This window comes from Leopardus geoffroyi, chromosome A1, assembly GCF_018350155.1.
Source record: "Leopardus geoffroyi isolate Oge1 chromosome A1, O.geoffroyi_Oge1_pat1.0, whole genome shotgun sequence".
Taxonomy (NCBI): Eukaryota; Metazoa; Chordata; class Mammalia; order Carnivora; family Felidae; genus Leopardus; species Leopardus geoffroyi.
The window spans coordinates 139,254,609-139,267,604 of NC_059326.1; the positions used below are offsets into that span (position 1 = coordinate 139,254,609).

A 12,996-nucleotide genomic window follows, 5' to 3' on the forward strand; every position below is an offset into this window, starting at 1 on the left:
TTCCCAGGTCGAGACAGAAGGCCAGTATGACCCAGGATGTATCTGATCGCACAAATATCACAGAGTACATCAAACATATTGTTTAGTCACTCTGTAGGAGGAAGATTTTTTAAATCTTGCAATATTCTCTCTTCAGATGTTAGATGCATTGTCTCCAGCATTTTTAAATGGTTACTACACAATACGAAGCCAACCGTTTTTTTTTTTTTTTTTTTTGCTTAATAAACACATATAAAGAGAGTCTCTGCTTTATTCATAATCAGAAAAACGCAAATTGGGATCACAATTAAATACCATTTTGTACCATTTTAGATTCTCTGTCTCCCTTTCTCTCTGCCCCTTCCCTGCTCATGCTCTCTCTCTGAAAAGTAAACACTAAAAAAGTGGTACCATTTTGTACCCACTAAATGAGCAAAAATTAAGAAATCTATTCATATTTTTTTAAGATATCTATTCATATTAAGTGTTGGGACAGGTAGTGAATCAACAGGACCACTTAAGATACACTGGTAAGAGTGTAAACGGGTTCAAATACTTGAGAAATAATATGGTATCATGTGTTATGTTGCACAAGTATACAACCAGCCTAAGAGACAGCAAAGTGTTCCAGGAAGCATGCATGAAAATGTTCTGAGCAACTCTCTTTGCAATAGTAAAAGAGAATAATCTGAGAAAAATCTTGAGAATAATCTGTTAGGATAGTGGATAAGTCATGTAGTCAGTGCAGCCACATCTCACAATGGCCACAGAAAGTTAATGGTGAGTGAAAAAAAATTCAGGCCTCAGAGAACATAAATCCTATGAAATATCTTTCAGAAATTCAAAAATAAGAAAGCCAACTGTTTGAAAAGTTAAAAACTAAATGGGAAACACAAAAACTGACAAAGTAAAATGGCTACTAAATATTTATTTAATTACTATACAAAAGAGCTAAAGAAAAAATGAAATTCACTAAGTGGCATTATAGTTCTTAAATTATTCGTCGCTGAGGGCCACAGAGACAAGTAAGACCTTGAAATTTACATGACAGTAGACTCAAAATGAACCATGAGCAAGTTTTTCTTAAGTTAAAGCCAAAAAACCTTAGAATGGTGCTTCTTTATTAAGGTAATGACCATCCAGATCCACAGACGGAAAAGTATCCCTGCACTTTTCATGGGTCAGACAGCATCCACTGTTTTTGATTCCACTCGGATGATCACATTTTAAGAAAAATCACACTGAAAAACTGGAATGCCTGCAATGGAAAACCACCAGGATGGCAAAGGATCTAGACACCATGGTACAATGGATGAGGAACAGGAATGAGGAGAAATTAGTGAAGGGAAGTCTTGGGGAAGGGATGCCAAGAATGCTGCCCTTCAAATATCTGAAGAGTCAATACCCAGATGAAAAGATAAGAGTTATTTGCCTGTATCTAAAGGGTAAAAAGAATGGGCCATGCTAACAATAAACGCTAGCCACAAGCGAATTATACCACATGAAAACACAGCCAACTAGCTAATCAAAGACTACTGTTAGTTATAGCTGGCATGTTCCAACACAGGACAGGGGAAACTTTTCTCGGCCCTTCTGCAGGTACAGGTACAAGAACATCCCTGTCTCCATCCAAGCCAGTGTCAAAGTTCTGGAAAGGAGGGCCAAGAGCCCACAGACTTCAGCTGAGTGGTCATTTGTACATGAAACTGTAAAACCATATGAATCATTTTATAAAACTATGCTTTTTTTTGGCCATTCTGAGAAGATACTCAGATATAAAAAGTCTGTATTCTCCAAACAAAATTTATTCAGAATCACATCAATTTCTTTTTTATGGTTTACAAAATATTATCGATAAATCTCAGTCTTAAAATTAATTTCAAGTACTTTTATTTTTTTTAATATTTTTTTTAATGTTTACTTTTCAAAGAGAGAGAGAGAGAGAGAGCATGAGCAGGGAAGGGGCAGAGAGAAAGGGAGACAGAGAATCTAAAGCAGGATCCAGGCTCCAAGCTGTCAGCACAGAGTCCAATGCAGGGCTCGAACTCAAGAACTGCAAAATCATGACCTGAGCCGAAGTCAGACACTTTACCTACAGAGCCACTCAGGCACCCCTTAAGTAGTTTTAGATATGCATTATATTCTAAGGCCAAAGATCAAGACTTCAAACATGTGCTTGCTTTTTGGTAAATTTAGCTATATTTTCCATCATGAGCATAAATAATTAATAGAAAACAGGACCACATTTAAAATTAGAAGACAGGTTCTGGGATGCCTGGATGGCTCAATTTGAAGAGCATTCAACTCTTCATCTCAGAATCATGAGTCTGAGCCCCATGTTGGGTGTAGAGATAACTGAAAAAAAAATAAACTTGAAAAAAAAAAAGATACGTTCTTCATCTGGAATCCACAAAAACTACAAAAGGTTTAAAAGGCTTATACTTTATCCCATGCAGTACAAAATCTCCGACTGACAAGTGGTGGATCACAATTTTGAAAATGACAATTGTTGCCTTGAAACATACCTTAACAAAGTGTTGTATTGAACACAGGGTAAAAAAAGATAATAAAAGAGAGAAAGATGAGAAACACTGAAATTGGTACTAAAAATTATCCTAATTTCATTGATAATATTAATAGCTCACCTTTAGATACATTATCACATTTAATTCTACCAACAACATTTTAAGACAGGGTCTCTTATAACTACCTTTTAGAAGAGGAAACTGAGGCCCATGTATCTTAAAAGGCAGCTAGAAACAGCAAATCCAGGTTTCAAACCTATTTGGCTTGAATTGCGGATTATTATACTGCCTCTGGATAATAACTACTGGTAAGTGAAGAATCAGAGTTAGGTCCTCAGGTATTATCAAACTTGAAAGCACTACTATGTACTGGTATATGTGTAAAATATTTTAAACTATAAAATTAATAATACGGGGGGGTTCCTATTTTTTCAATTAAACTTTTTTTTAATTTTTTCTTTTTACATTTATGTATTTTTGAGAGACAGAGTGAGACAAAGCATGAGCGGAGGAGGGGCAGAGAGAGAAGCAGACACAGAATCCGAAGCAGGCTCCAGGTTCTGAGCAAGTGTTCAGCACCAAGCCCAACGCGGGCCCAAACCCATGAAACATGAGATCATGACCCGAGCTGAAGTCGGACACTTAATCGACGGAGCCACCCAGGCACCCCTATTAAACAGCTTTTTTTTAAGTTTATTTATTTATTTATTTATTTGAGGGTAAGAAAGAGAGTGTGAGCAGGGGAGGGGCAGAGAGAGAGAGGGAAAGAATCCCAGGCAGGCTCCTTGCTGTCGGCCCACACCCAACACCAGGTTCAATCCCACCAACCATGAGATCATGACCTGAGCTGAAATCAAAAGTCCTACGTGCAACCAACTGAGCCACCCAGCCCACTCTGATATTACTCCTCTTAAGGCCTCCAATAACCTCTCAACTCCCAAATTCAGTGAATTAGTTTCATTCTCACCTGACCTTGATTCAGACCAAACCCAACTGACCATTCTACTGCTTATAAGTCCACTCCCCACCAACCCTGTCCCTGGACAACACTCCAGACAATTCCATTTCTTAGTATTCTTCCCTCCTCAGTTTCTTTCGGCAACTGAACCCTCTCCACTGTACAACCCATAAATGCAGGGGGTTTCCCCACACACATGCAATCTGGCACTTCTTTTATTATTTTTTGGCACTTCTTTTTTAAAAATGTAATTTACTGGGGACGCCTGGGTGGCTCAGTCGGGTCAGCATCCAACTTCAGCTCAGGTCACGATCTTGCGTTCATGGGTTCAAGCCCTGCGTCGAGCTCTGTGCTGACAACTCAGAACCTGGAGCCCTCTTTGGATTCTGTGTCTCCCTCTCTCTATGCCCCTCCCCTGCTCATGTTCTGTCTCTCTCTCTCTCTCAAAAATAAATAAGCATTAAAAAAAATTTTAAGATAAAAATAATAAAAAATAAAGATTAAAAATGTAATTTATTAAATTGACTTGTTCCCGATTCATAGTTGCAAAACTCTGTGTGCAGTTAGATTTTAAGGAAATCTTTAACATTTTAATACACAATACTTCACTATAAACTCCATGAAGGTGAGGTCTACTTGTTTTCGTGTCCCTTTTTTTTTTTTTTTTTTTTTTAATTTTTTTTCATGTTTATTTGAGAGAGTGAGACGCAAAGCACGAGCGGGGAGGGGCAGAAAGAGAAGGAGACACAGAATACGAAGCAGGCTCCAGGCTCTGAGTTGTCAGCACAGAGCCCGATGCTGGGCTCAAACACTTCACCAACCCAGCCACCCAGGCACCCCTTGTGCCCCTTAAGGTACAGCAGACACTCTGTGTTTTTTGTTGAATAAATGAAAACACCCTTTGGTGTAGCCTAAAATTAACACCTCACTGGAGCAGGTAGTAGCTAAAAATGATACATATTTTTAAAAACGTGATAAGTCACAAACTTTCTGGACAAAGAATAGGTGGGACTAAATGAGTAGTTCCCTCCTACAAAGCAGATAAGATCTCATACCAGCCCTGAAACCGAATGAGTCTAATTATTTAGGTTATCTTTAGTAAATTATCAGCTTTTCCCTGATTATTTTTAAACCATGACACCTTTTTCTTAATAAATTCAACCTCCAGTAATTTTGTTGTTGTTGTTGTAAAGAACTGTGAAATGCCCTACTACCAGTGAAGCATGCCAAATTTAGAACTTTAATTTCAGGGTTAAATATACAACGGATCAGAAGCTAATGACGTGTGAAGAGAAAATCATCTCAAACACAATAACCATGCAATTCCTTTTTCATTTCAGATTCACAACATCTTAGAAATGGGAAGAACCATGATGGTTTTGTTTCACTTCCTAGTCAACTTACAATCCTTTCTACAGAACCCTTGACACATATTTTTGCCTGAATACTCTGCCTGAATACTCAATCTTCTTAAATCCTAATTACCTTTAAACAGAAAATCTCTGCATTTTTAGGCACATTACTGAACATAACACATGTAAGGGTTTGAAAGGGTTAGATAAAAGCTAATGGAGAAAAATATTGAAAGGCCTTTTTCCTTTTCAATTTCTCAAATATTGGTAACATGATGCTCAAAATCTCCAACTACGTTAATTCAAACTGGAGTTAATAAGTCCAGTAGCACCAATTCAGTGAACCTCTGTAACCTGTGCATTTACAGAATTAATTTAAAGGTGCAGGAACTGTGTCTGGCTCAGAGCTGAACGTGCTGGGAGGAACAATCTCGTTCCCCACGGACCTAAGACACATCCAATCAGGGCACCTGGAACCCCTAGAAAACAATCGGTGCTTCCTTAAGTTTCCTAAAACAAGACTCATCTCTCCATGTCCGAATCACTTGTTTATAAAGAATTAATGAAAGTCTTCAACTATTCAAAAAAAGTTGAGAGTAATTTCATAAGGAGGGTGGCAATGACATTTTACTCTCAAGAGCATCTAATTATAAAACACTTTGTTTTTTGGGGGCGCCTGGGTGGCGCAGTCAGTTGAGCGACCGACTTCAGCCAGGTCACGATCTCGCGGTCCGGGAGTTCGAGCCCCGCGTCAGGCTCTGGGCTGATGGCTCAGAGCCTGGAGCCTGTTTCTGATTCTGTGTCTCCCTCTCTCTCTGCCCCTCCCCCATTCATGCTCTGTCTCTCTCTGTCCTAAAAATAAATAAACGTTGAAAAAAAAAAATGTAAAACACTTTGTTTTCTCCAATTCAAGAGTTAAGTCCTTTGACATATACTATATCTTTATTAGGAAATGATACCGTTTGTAATGAGTCTAATACTATTTTGGACGAATCTCAGGTGAGACTAATTTGAAACTTTTCAGAACCTTAAATCCACAGGTAAAGCACCTCTGGATACTATAATCACTCGTGCAGCAGGCTAGTATCACCAGTCATAACCTATTTCTAAATTCCCTAAGCCAATCCTCATCATAAATTCAAAAAGAGGAGGCTACTAAGACACCTACAAGCTTTCCTTCAAAGACTCTTTATCTTTGTACTGTTAAGTCTTACCACACATAGATGTTTCCCAGGTTCCTCTCACTATTTCATTCCCTGTCCAAAGCCCCACCACCCTCAACAGGAAAACTCGGTCTGCTCCGCAGACCAGAAAAATCTTTTCTCCTGTAGGAGAAAAACAAGCTATAGTTTGCAAAGATATCCGGTACACCTTACATGCTATCAATCTGCCAATGCAAGTATATAATAATACATGGTACAGATCTATTTTGGTGATTTCCCTCCGAGGCCCAAACGTGTGTATTATGCAACAGCCACCATGCCAGGTTTTAATCCCTGTGATGCACTGATAAAATACAAACGGCACAAGTATAATCCACTAGGTACTCAAGCACATTTGCCAGAAGATAAATCAAAACAAAAATTACCAAATTCTGAGGAACCTTGAAAATGACAAAGTGCCTAACAGTTCTGAATACAATTACAACTTTTCCTTCCCGTAGTCTCTGAGTAACCTGCTTGCTCAGCCCCAACCCCCTCAAAAATCCTCACACTTCAGCATTTTAATTGATGTTTCCAAAGGATCTCTCCAAGGGGGAAGGGGGCCTGCATCAGGTGGTTATTTTAGAATCTACTCTAATAATCTAAAATAACCTAAGATACCCACACCAGTTTCCAGAATCGAGTCAGAGGTTTCATCATTTCTCCCAAAGGACAATAACAGGAGTAAATGCAATCCAGATCCCCGAGGCATAAACAACCCTGGGCTCGATGCTTCACCCACCGATCTCCTGGGGCACAGGCCTCGAAAAACTGCACAATGGGCGGCTAAGAATTAGAACAAAATTGCGATGCTCTTCATTCTCGAAGAGAATCTATACAGTATCTGTTCCAGAGGTTAAATGCAAGGGAGGTGGGCAGAGCATCTCCGGAGGCCACCTGCGTGGCTGAACCCGAGCCTAAACGCCTCGGCGCGCCGCCTCACCAGGTCCGCTTTCCACCGAGCCAGGGCAACGGGCGAGCGCGGCCAGGCTCCAGGTGGGGCGCAGTGGGAGGGGAGGGGGCTCGGCACGCAGCAGCCGGGGAGCCGAAGCCGATCCCAGGCCAGCTAAGGAAGAAGGCAGCATTCCCTCACACAAAATGGTGGCGCTGACGCGGAGGCCCGCGCACCTGGGGACGCGCCACACGCCCCTCGGGGGACGCGGCCGGCCGCCGGCAGCTGGACGCGCGCCCGGGGCCCGGGAGGCCGGCGTGGGCCTGCGCCGCGGCCGAGTCCACAAGGCGGCCCGCAGCCGGCGGCCCGCGTCGCCGCCCGCGGGGGCGCGGGGCCGGAGCCGGCGGGGCGCGGGGTCGGACGCGGCAGCCTCGGCCTCAGCCCGCGGCCCCCGCCCGGGACGGACAGCGCACTCACCTCGGACGCGCCTCCGGAGCCACCGGAGCCCGAGAAAGGAGGCGGAGCCGCGGGAATGAATGGAGCCGGCGGCTCGCTGGCGACCCCCGGGCGGTCCCGGGCCGCGTCGCTCGCGGCTGCCAGGGCGGGTACGGCCGCCTCCCCCTCGCCCCGGACGCCCGGCTCCTAGTCGGCGGGTCGGCCGCAGCCCACCGTGCCCTCCGCCGGCGTGACGCACTGGCGCCGCAGCGCCTCCAGCCTTTGCTGCCGCGCAGCGCCCGCGCCCACCGCGAATCCCCCCGCCCGCGCCGCGCGGCCCCTCCTCGGCGCCGGGGACGCCGCCCTGCCTCCCTCCGGACCCGGCCTTCAGACGGCCTCCGGGCAGGTGCCGGCCGGGCCAGCCGGGGGACGCCGCGCGGCCCCCGCCTCGCCCCTGGCGCCCGCTCGGCCCGCCTGGGCCGCCGTCACAAGGCAGGGCGCGACGCCCCAGCTCAGGGCTGTGGCCCGGTATTAAAGAGTGACCTTGGCTTAGATATAAAAATAGGTGCGGGTAAGCTGCGGGGACTACGACGCTGAATTTGCGTATTCCTTTAATGTCAACATTCGCAGAATCCCGTTTGCACACGCCAGCGGAGATCTCCTCCAGTCTGGCAATGGCGCGGGCCCTCCCAGAATGTATACTGGGTGAACCAAGACATCCCGGCCTCTGGACTCGGATGCAGGGAGCGCGGGCGAGGACCGTGGGCCTGCGCCCCGCCACCTCCTTCCTAAACCCACTGCTACCTAGGAGGAGGCAAGGGAAAAGGAAGTTGAGCTCTCCACGCACAGTCTGGACGAGTCCAAGAGCCATGACTTCCATCTTAAGATAATAAGGAATCACTAAATTTCCTGCGTTGACCTTTTCTCTTTCAGAATGTAGGACAAGCAAACTAGCCCAGACCCAGAAGGATGGCGGCCCCACCCTCCTTTCTTCCTCTTCCCGCTCCTAACTCACTTCAGGGCCCTTTTGCTAATTACACTCCCACGAAAGAAAGATATGCTCTCAAGTATTTAAAGCGTGGTAGATTTCTTAAAAGTAATGCATGCCATAGTTTAAATATGTTTAAGAAATGTATTGAGGATCAGTATTCTATGTAATTTTAAGACCTCTTTTTATACACAAACTGTGGAAAATAAACTTAAACATCCAAGATCTGTGGCATTGTTTTCAGCTCATCCAGTAAATTTCAAATTGGTTTTCACTCCTCAAAAATACTTAGCAATCACAATACCAGTCTTTCACAAATTTAATAGTGATCAACAAGGTCAATAAATACTTCAGAGAAGACTTGTTGATAGAGACATACTGGATTCAGATTTTTTTTTAATTGGATAGGCTTTTCTGCCTCGAGTTGCTCTTAAAAAATAAGGTCACATCTACTATGTTTAATTTGTAACATTTAGCAGAAATCTTAAATGTTACATGCCAAATATTTACCATTTTTAGTGGATCTTAACAAACTAGACCTAATTGAGCAGGAATTTTGAATAGTTCGGTTTTTATGCGTAGCAAATGTTAAATGAATGGAGTTATAAAACCTTTGAATTTCTATTTTTAGAGCTGTACAGAAGTAGGAGTCTCCAGGGTAATCCCAAACAATTGCCACTTTGGGAAGATATTCTTCTTTTTGCTACCAGAGGCTACAGTTGTTGAAGCTGTAAGCCCCAGTACAAAGCTAGGCAGAACAACTTGTTCCGAATGTTTGAATCATGGGCGTATTGAGTTTTAGCTATAAGTTTTGTGGGTGAGTACTTGTGCTTGAGAGGCTTGTCTCCCAAATGTCTGGCCACTCTGGTGGACATCAGAACTATACCCACCCAGCCCTATAAAAGAGTCCAGTGACCCCATCCAGACAGCTAAACCCAGCTGTCTTCCTATGGCAAGGATCCTACCTTCTGAAAACCACTGAAGAAGTTCTGTCTCCTACTTATGTGAGGAGTGTTCCGTGAGGACACTCTGACTTCATTCTCTTTTCTCTACTTGCAACATTATGTGGCCTTGGGTGTTTAAGAAAAAAAAAATCATTTACTTACTTCTTTGGCCATGATTCATTAAATCTTGCTTGTCTGTTACCCCATAGTCTTGGGGATCCATGAGCAATTAGTGGGCAAAGAACTAAAAAGTGAGCCTTTATCAGATTAATACATGCTGTGAATGACTACCAAAACATTTTGAAATATATTTGAGGCTTTGGTCTAAAAAGCTTTGTAAAGGGGCCCCTGGGTGGCTCAGCCAGTTGAGCGTCTGTCTGACTTGGGCTCAGGTCATGATCTCATGGTTCCTGGGTGCGAGCCCCACATTGGATCCTCTGTTCCCCTCTCTCTTTCCATCCCCCACTTGTGGTCTCCCCAAAGTAAGTAAATATTTAGAAATACATACATACATACATACATACATAAATAGTTTTGTAGAGAATAAAAGGATTATTGCTTTGGTTTTTGTTGTTGCTTATGCTTGCTCTGATTATTATTTTGTTAAGTTACAAGCAGAAGGAAACATGCTAAGAGTTTCCATTGCATTTTTAGTACATGTTCAAAGGGGAATGGAACCTTTTTTTTTTTTTAAGTAATCTCTACACCAAATGTGGGGCTTGAACTCATGACCCAGAGATCAAGAGTCACAGCCTCTTCTGACTCAGCCAGCCAGGCGACCCAAGGGTGGAACTATATTAAGAGAAGATTGCCACAACTGGATTTTGGAGGTTGCTTACAAGAGAAGAGTCCTAGCACTGGAAAAGAGGAGTTCCTAATGGCTAAAATAATGGCTGATGTTTTTGACTGCTAACAAATGCCCAGGTACTCATTCTACTAACTTCTTTGTGGAAATTAACTCATTTATTTCTCACACTCATCCTTTGAAGTACATACTAATATTGTCCCCATTTAACCTACAAAAGACTGAGGCACACAGAGAAGCTCAGTAATTAGCCCGTGGTCACACAGCTAATAATTCTGGCAGTATGGCTCAGTAGCACACTTCCTTAACCAGTATTCTATACCACATTTTATGTGCACAAAATCCTATGCCATATGATTGGATTTTGCTTTTGAAGCCCTAAAACATACCAAATTCTCATTGCCTTCATGTTTAAATTATTTCTTAGATCTAGTGGTATTTTCCTGGACGTGAAGAGAAAATTAAACCCTTAGTTAGAAAACTTGTAAGACTTCCTCATATGTGTTAAACAAAACTGTATCCTCTGTTAGTTTTTGAAAGGCAAAAATATTTTTTAAAAACCGTTCTGGGGGCGCCTGGGTGGCTCAGTCGGTTAAGCGTCCGACTTCGGCTCAAGTCATGATCTCGCGGTCCGTGGGTTCGAGCCCCGCGTCCGGCTCTGTGCTGACAGCTCAGAGCCTGGAGCCTGTTTCAGATTCTGTGTCTCCCTCTTTCTCTGACCCTCCCCTGTTCATGCTCTCGCTCTCTCTGTCTCAAAAATAAATAAATGTTAAAAAAAAATTAAAAAAAAAAACAAAACTGTTCTGCATCTTTCAAGGGTAATTGCTCTCCAAGTTTGTTTGTTTTTTTTAATTTTTATTTTTTTACATTTTTATTTTATTTTTGACAGAGTAAGACAAAGCGTGAGTAGGAGAGGGGCAGAGAGAGAAGGAGACACAGAATCTAAAGCAGGCTCCAGGCTCTGAGCAAGCGGTCAGCACAGAGCCTGATATGGGGCTTGAACCCACAAACTGTGAGATCATGACCTGAGCTGAAGTCGGACACCCAACCGACTGAGCCACCCAGGCACCCCCCAAGTTTTTATTTTTTTTAGGTTCCAGAGAGTAATTATAAGTTTTATTTATATTTATATTTACTTAGTCTATGGAAGAAATACGACTCCCCAGAAGAGATTTACTACCATCACTGACCCTCCATTAGACTAAAATGTGTAGAACCAGGATCTAATATATAGAGTATATATGTTTTAAATTCCTAAAATCACAGTAGGAAAGTTTTAATGAATGAAGCAGCTCAGGGACTTTCAGATCTAAAATGTTAGTCAATGGATTAACTAGTTGGCTGATAATGTCAGCCATGGCAAAGGCGAAATGAGGAAGCAATCCTTCGTCCTTGGACTAGAAGAAAATAGGACTCCATACCGTAGAATGCTTTGTTTCTTTCTCTGGCTTATGAAATATGTCACAGGAATGCTTTCAGGATTAAATGCAGCACTTTGATGGGGTTTTCTTTGTCAGGCACTACTACTGTCTGCAGATGTCAAATTCCTGAGTGATACTATGCGCAGGGTTGAGGGAGGCAGGTGGAAAGAACCTGAAGAACAAGACAAATGACAGGTTTGAGAAGTCCAGTTACACTTGTTTTTTCTAGTTTGCTTTGGTCTAATGTGAAACAGAAGTTTAATCACAGAGTATTTGGTAAGTTCAATTTGGGTTTAAGGGAAATAACACGTGGTATTTTTCATATTACTAATGAAAAATTATATACATATTTACATCGATGGCCAATACTGCCAATTTGCCTAGTTAATATCCATTCCCTCCGCTTTTCTGTCACAGCCCCTATGTTGTTCAGGGTGACAATGTGTCCAGCTAAAACTATTTTCCTCCCCAGATTCCTCCTGCAACTGGGATAGTTATACAGTTACTGTGGCCAATGGAATGTAAACAAAAGATTGTTCAGTATAGCTTTCACGAAAGCCTTATTTTTCTGATAAAAAAAAAAAGATTCAGATATCCCTTTGCCTTTTGCCATTTGTGCTTTTTTCTTCTTCCTGCTTGGGAGGAAGACTTATGTCTGGGATCAGAGCAGCCATCTTGAAGCCATGAGCTGACCAAGGGAATGAAATCTGCGTGTAACTATACCCCAGCCAAGAGATAGGAACCTGGGACAATGATGACATTCTGGAGCTGCCACACCAATTCCACACCACCTACCTCCAGTCTTCTGTTACTTGCCAACAGATGCAACCCTAACCAAAAGTCAAAGTTAAACCTAAACCAAAGTCCTTGATATAGCTGGAAAAAAAAATAAAGGAACATTCTTCTATAGTATATATGCTATACCATAGAGATATTATTCTTTGATTTTGCTGCTCTATTAAGTAACTGCATTCTGGAGAAATCAGTGACTTACCTACCCTAGTACTTGGTGAAAAAAAAAAAACCACATCAGTTTTGACTATGAAAAGAATATCATATTTAACCATGTAGTACATTTTATTTTTAACACATTTCACACATGACCTCAGTAAGTCTCTAATATCACTATGAAAAAGGATGACAAATGGCTGTCTAGAAACGATAAGAGTCATCTAGAAACAAGTTACTGGTCAAAGTGATCACCGTGCCGTATACATAAAGGATACACAGAAAAGTATAATTATGTTTTCATTTTTAATGAAAAACAAGTGGAAGAATCAGGATTTAGGGAGGGATCATAAAATTAGAACTTGTCTGTACTTTACAGAAAGCAACCTGGTGATACATATCAAAACTTCTGAAAATGTGAATGTGTTACCATAATACTACTCTTGGAAATCTATCTGAAGGAACCTTTTAGGAAGAAAAAAAAAGTTATGTTCACGAAGATGTCATTGAAGCATTTTTTACCCTTTTTAAAAAATTTATTTCTTTA

At 42.2% G+C, this 12,996-nt stretch overlaps 1 protein-coding gene across 6 annotated transcripts in view; it reads right to left on the minus strand.

The window, feature by feature from the left end:
* Positions 1–12,996, minus strand: part of FAM169A (family with sequence similarity 169 member A) — a 97,408-nt gene that overhangs the window by 68,071 nt on the left and 16,341 nt on the right. For 2 of the 6 annotated variants that reach the window (XM_045495519.1, XM_045495534.1), the window contains exon 2: positions 11,502–11,673. The gene's annotated coding sequence lies outside the window, so the exon portion shown is untranslated. Of the gene's footprint in view, positions 1–6,758; positions 6,948–7,385; positions 7,681–11,501; positions 11,674–12,996 lie in introns of those variants that run through there. The other 4 variants (XM_045495513.1, XM_045495525.1, XM_045495563.1 and 1 more) reach the window with 3 other exon arrangements.